We start from the raw sequence: 6,850 nt of genomic DNA, 5'->3' as shown, positions 1-6,850 counted from the left end.
TCCTGGTCCCACAGACTAGATGCCTCCCAAACAGTTCAAGCTATTCAATTGTCTCACTTATCCAGAGGGCCTGATCCAGGTGGGGGCTCCACAGCCTTTGGTTCACCATTCATGTGCTTCCATTCATTGGCTATTTGTCCCTGTGCTTTTCCAATCTTGGGCTCAACAATTCACACTATTATAATCCCTCCTCTTGCTCAACAATTGGACACCTGGAGCTCAACCTGGGGCCTGGCTGAAGATCTCTGCATCCACATCCATTAGTTATTGGACGACAGTTCCAGCACGACAGGGTGTTTGGCCATCTGATCACCAGACTAGGTCAGATCAGGCTTTCCCTCAACCAATGAGAAGTCTATAGAGGATGTATCACTGTGGATTTCTGAGGACCTCTCCAGCACTCTGCCTATTCCTGTTCTAATGTGGTCATCATTTATCGTGGTCTGTTATTCCTTGTTCTCCCTTTCTGTTCTTGATCCAGCTGGGATCTACAGCTCCCCTAAGCTTTCTTTCTCTCAAACCTTGCCCTTCATTACTCCCACTGTTGTCAAGGTTGTTCACGTAGATCTCATCCATTTCTCTGTCATTTGGTGATCCCTGTGTATTTCCTAGCATCCCATTTTCTAGGTAGCCTCCCTGGAATTGTGTAGCATTATACTAATCTTTATTTTATATCCAGTATCCTACTATGAGTGAGTACATACCATGTTTGTCCTTCTGAGTCTGGGTTACCTCACTCAGGATGATTTTTCCTAGATAAATTCACTTGCCTGCAAACCCCATGATGTCATTGTTTTTCTCTGCTGAGCAGTACTCCAATGTGTATATGTACCATATTTTCTTTATCCATTCTTCAGTTGAAGGACATCTAGGTTGTTTCCAGGTTCTGGCTATTACAAACAATGCTGATATGAACATAGGTGAGCAAATGCCCTTGTGATATGCTTGATCATTCCTTGAGTATATGCCCAAGAGTGCTACAGCTGGGTCTTGGGGGGAGAGTGATTCCCAATTTTCTAAGAAAGTGCCATATTGATTTCCAAAGTGGCTGTACAAGCTTGCATTCCACCAGTAGTGGAGGAGAGTTCCCCTTGCTCCACATCCTCTCCAGCTTAAGCTGTCTTCTGTGTTCTTGATGTTTGCCAATCTGACAGGTGTGAGGTGGTATCTCAGAGTCATTTTGATTTGCATTTCCTGGATAATTAGGGATGTTGAGCAATTCCTTAAATGTCTTTCAGCCATTTGAATTTCCTCTGTTGAGAATTCTTTGTTTAGTTCTATAGCCCATTTCTTAATTGGACGGTTGTGCGGCGAGCCCCGGCCAGCGGGGAAGAAAGCCACGACACAGGGATTCTTCTCCAATCACGGTTTATTGAAGCGCTGCTTGGTTGAGGGAGAGCTGGAGGTGAGGGGCCCGACCACGGCAGTTGACGGGCTTTTATGCAGGATGTGGGCATGCTCTGCTGGCCTGATACACTAGGCGGATTGGGATTGGTGCATTGCTGTTACTGGGCAGAGTTGAACGGGAGATCCGACGTGGTAAACAACCCAGGGCTCCGCCCTGGGAGGAAGTCAGCGCCATCTTGTGATGGCGGATGGAGTTTCGGGAAACCGGCTGTCACAGTTCCCCCTTTTTGTTTAGTAATGGAGAATAGAGGACTTATTCCCGTTCAGGTCCCCACCTCATGATGTGTGGACCGATCAAGGGAGGCCTAGGGCTAGATAAACACTCCTTCTCCGGTGCAATGGGACAAACCCTCGGAGGTGCAAAGGCAGTGCAAAAGCCCAATAACTCTGAAGACCATCTACAATCCCTCTGGGTGCAATGGCAAAATGCCTCCAGGTGCAAGGGCATTGTATTAGGCTTTTTTGAGCATGCTTATCCAGGCTTGGGGAGAACTGCCTGCTTTCAACACTGCCAGCGCTCTAGCAATTGCAACCTTCTCCAGCCTGCGACTTCGGGCTAAGCGGCACAGCAAGAACAACACCAACACAAATCCCGCTAAGATTACCGCGCCAAACATGCCAACACCCACCCACTCCTTAAAGAAGGTAATAGAACTTCGCAGCCAATCCAGCATCTCTTCAGCAGAGGCAACATGCACTCGAGTGGAGTTAAGCATAATAATCTCAGCACGCAGAGTGAAATTATTAGGTGCTATGCTTTTATCCATTATCAGCATCAACCAGGTCATCATTGTCCACATCATCTGCTTTGTCGGTATTGTTAGCCGCGGCCGCTGCAACTCTTCTCACCAATCTCTCAGGCACCCAGATTGGATCCGTTCGAGCCTGGGGGAAAATACAAACAGATCCCCTGGATCTCTGTATCACAGGATCCTGTCCATACCATTTGTTATCCAAAACATCTTTCCACATTATATGTTGTGTCTTAGTTGTCGGACCTGTGACATGCCTGTCTGCTGTTGAGTGTCCTGAGGCATCCAAATTTAAAAAATTAAGAGTGAATAAGGCAAGAGCAAGGCGTTCTCTGGGAGTAGCGTGTGTTGCAATTCCCCCTTTTTGTTTTTGCAACAACTCTTTTAAAGTGCGGTTGGCTCGTTCAACAATGCCTTGACCTTGTGGATTGTATGGTAATCCAGTCTTATGATTTACTTGCATTTGAGAAGTAAATGCTTTAAAGCCTTTGGAAGTATAGGCAGGCCCATTGTTAGTTTTTAGCATTTTTGGCTTTCCCCATGCCGCCCACGCTTCAAGGCAGTGAACCTTTAAGTGGGCGGTCTTTTCTCCCGCTAGGGGGGTGGCATGTATAATCCCTGAGTATGTATCTACAGACACATGTACATACTTTGTTTTTTCAAATTCAGAAATATGAGTCACATCCATCTGCCATAGGGCCAGAGATTTTAAGCCTTTAGGATTTACTACGGTAGATGGAGGGTGATGAAAGATAACACATGTAGGGCACTCTTTAACAATTTGTCTAGCCTGTTTCCTAGAAATATGAAACTTTAACCGTAAAGTATTTGTTGAAAGATGATACAGGGAATGAAAATTCTTAGCTGCAAGCAATGGATCAAGGGCAATCAAAATTTCGGACCGCGTAGCCTTATCAACCAGATCATTCATAGCACTCATGGGTCCTGGAAGAAAAGTATGTGCCCTAATATGTCCAATATAAAAGGGAAGCTGCCTGGATAGAATTAACTGCTGTATTTGTTGTAATATGGGAGCTATCATGCTGCCCAAGTGAATATGAGAAGCAACCTCAAGGTTTTTAACAGCATTAACCACATACTGTGAATCAGAGAACAAATTAAAAGGTTGATCTGCAAATGCTTTAAACACTTTCAGGACAACGAGGCACTCTACCACCTGTGGTGCATTTGGCCTGAACTTCAACACCACTGGCTTGGATCCCTGAATAGCATAAGCTCCTTGACCCGTCTTTGAACCATCTGTAAAGATAGTTAAGGAATTATGTACAGGCTCAGGAGAAGTAACTTTTGGAAAATAGACAACATTTTTTTGTACAAAGGACAATAATTTGTTGGCCAGATAATGATTATCAATCATTCTTGAAAAGGCTGTTAAGAAAATAGGCCAAATATCTGTAGTTCCAGCCAAAACTTCTACCTGGGCTTTGGTATAAGGCACAATGACTTTATCTGGTTCCTTAGCAAAATGTGTCATACTAAATTTAATGCCCTGTATTGCTTGATATGCTACAAGATCAGGATAATAATGTAAGGTTTTCGTGCCCAAAGCATGCCCATGTATCCACCACAGTGGGCTATCCTGCCATAACACCCCCGTAGGTGTGGTTAAGGTTGGCAGAATACAGAAGATGAGGTCCTGGCTTGGCTCGAAGCGAGTCAGTTGTGCATCACCGATTGTTTTCTCCACTAACTTCAAAGCCTGGGCACCCTCAGGGGTAAGCTGCCGGGGTGAATTCACATCAGGATCCCCTTCTAGAATTGAGAAAAGTGGTTGTAGATCGTGCCTTGTGAGTGGCAAATACCCACACAGCCAATTAATGTCTCCCAACAATTTTTGGAAGTCATTTAATGTCTTTAGATGTGTAGTTCGAATGCACAATTTTTGAGGTCTTACCGTATTAGATGACATTTGTGCTCCCAAGAATTGTACTATTTCCCTTTTTTGTACTTTCTCTGGGGCAATAAACAGATCTTTAACGGCCAAACTGGAAGAGAGAGCACTAAAAGCATTTTCTAGCTCTTTTTCAGATGCCGCCACCAGCAGGATGTCATCCATGTAGTGGATGATCCTCACTGAGGGAAAGCTATGGCGAACTGGCTCAAGGGCTTGCCCCACATAAAGCTGACACATAGTAGGGCTATTGGCCATCCCTTGTGGCAACACTTTCCATTGAAATCTAGCATCAGGTTCTTCATGATTGGTTGAGGGGACAGTGAATGCAAACTGCTCTCTATCTCTAGGATGCAGCGGCATGGAAAAGAAACAATCTTTGATGTCTACAATTATCACCTCCCAGTTCTGGGGTATGGCCGTTAACAGAGGCAAGCCCCTTTGTATAGGTCCCATAATTTGTATTTGGTTATTTATGGCTCTCAAGTCATGGAGCAACCTCCACTTTCCTGACTTCTTTTTAATAACAAATATGGGAGAATTCCAAGGTGAGACAGAGGGCTCAATATGTCCCAAGGATAGTTGTTCCTGAACTAGTTCTTTGGCTGCTTTGAGTTTCTCCGAAGAAAGGGGCCACTGAGGCACCCAAACAGCTGACTCAGTTTTCCAAGGAATCTGTATCTGTAGACCCTCAGCGGCCCCTATGAAAAACCCAGTCCTTTTCTGTCAAGTTTTGTTTCAGTGCTTACTGGCTCAGGGCAGCCCTGTAACCGGGCTCCTAAACCTCGTCCTGGCATAAATCCTTGTTGTCTCATAAGGTTTTGACTTGTTTGAGAATAATCATTCGTAAGAATGAGGCTCATTTGTTGTTGTATATCTCTGTCCCACAAGTTTATGGGTAACTCGACCACAAAGGGTTGAAATGTCCCCTTTTGGTCCTTTGCTTTCCATTGAAGTGTTTTTGTACTGATCTCTGGAGTTTGTTGATACCCCAGACCTTGTAATGAGTGGGAAGTTTGTTGTAAAGGCCAATTAGACGGCCAACTCTGCTTACTCATGACACTCCGGTCAGCACCGGTGTCTACCAGTCCTGAAAAAACTTTACCTTCTATTGTTAATTGAAGCATAGGTCGATTATTGAGATCTAAAGACAGGCAGGCAAGATCTACTCCGGTAGAACCAAATCCCTTCTCTCCCCTAATTTGACTTTTAGCAGGGAATCTATCATGATTAGACTTTAACACTAGCAACTGAGCAATGCGATCTCTAGGTGCTATGGAAAGGATACCTAGCGGAGAGTGGCACATGGCTTTGATGACCCCTGTATAGTCAGGGTCCACTACTCCTGGCAAAACCATCAGACCCCTAAGTGTGCTAGATGAGCGGCCAATTATCAATCCTACTGTTCCCTTATCCAAAGGTCCTTGCATGTCTGTTTCCACTGCCTGTATTCCCATTCTGGGAGTTAGTACCAATCCGGAGGTGGCACGGAGGTCCAACCCTGCGGAGCCTGCGGTTGCTCTCCTGATGTTGGAGGAGGCCGCATGTTGGGATCTTGGATTGCCCCATATGCTTTCGGGCCCTGGGGACGGGGGCCCCCGCATCCCGTTTTTTGGACCTGTTGTTGTTGTATTTGTTTCAATTGGTTGGCCGTTAATATTTTTAACTGACCTGTATTCATTTGTCCAGTGTTTTTTCTTTTTACATCTGGGACATGTACCAGGCATCCTTGGGGCGTTGGCAGCCGGCTTATTGCCTTGTCTACAGTCTTTTTTTAAATGTCCGGTCATGCCACATTTGAAACATGCACCAGGATTTCTTCCACCGCGAGTAGCTGCCAAGACGGCAGCTGCAAGGCCAGTGTTAGTCAACGGTCCACCAATCTCCCTGCATGCTTTCAACCATGCTTTTAACCCTTTCCCTTTCCATGGGATGATAGCCCTTCTGTATTCTTTTGTGGCCTGTTCATACACTAGCTGTTGTACAAGCGGCATAGCGGTCTCAGCGTCCCCAAAAATCTTTCCTGCTGCCTCCATCATGCGAGCCACAAAATCGGAAAAAGGCTCATTAGGTCCTTGTATAATCTTAGTTAAATTTCCAGACACCTCTCCTCTTTTAGGGAGCGTCCTCCAAGCTCTTAAATGTATCTGATTTATTTGCGTATAAACCTCCAGTGGAAATGCTGTTTGATTTGTTGTCCACTGTCCCTGTCCTAGTAGCATGTCTGTATTCCAATGAGGTTGTTGATTTTGAGCATTAAGTCTAGCTTGGACCTGGGCGGCATCAGTAACTATAGATTTAAAATCAAGATACTGCCCTGTGCTTAAACAGGCTCGCGCAATTTCTGTCCAATCGGAGGGGGTCATGGCTTGAGCGGTCAGCCGCTGCAATAGAGTCAGAGTGTATGCAGCGTTAGGTCCATAACTTCGAGCTGCTTCTACCAGATCTTTCAACTGCTTATATGGAATTGGCTCATGATATCTTCCCGTTTGTGGGTCTTCAAATACCGGAAACGCTGACGCTAACCGGGACCATGTTTTTCCTTGTATGAAATGGCAGCCATTAGCGGAAGCAACATAAGGAGGAGGAGTCTGTTTTGGAGCTCCTGAACTACTGTACCCTAGTGGGCCATATCTGTCTTGCTCGTATCGAGCTGCTTCCTCCTCTAGGTCTTCCTCATCTATCTCAGAGATCTCTTCCTCTGAAGTCTCTTCCTCTGAGAGCCGCATGGCGGCAAATTCATCCAGCAGCGGATATAGCGGTGCTGAAGGTTCTACAT

Source organism: Onychomys torridus, unplaced genomic scaffold, assembly GCF_903995425.1.
Source record: "Onychomys torridus unplaced genomic scaffold, mOncTor1.1, whole genome shotgun sequence".
NCBI classification, from domain to species: Eukaryota; Metazoa; Chordata; class Mammalia; order Rodentia; family Cricetidae; genus Onychomys; species Onychomys torridus.
This window is presented reverse-complemented; position numbering follows the sequence as displayed.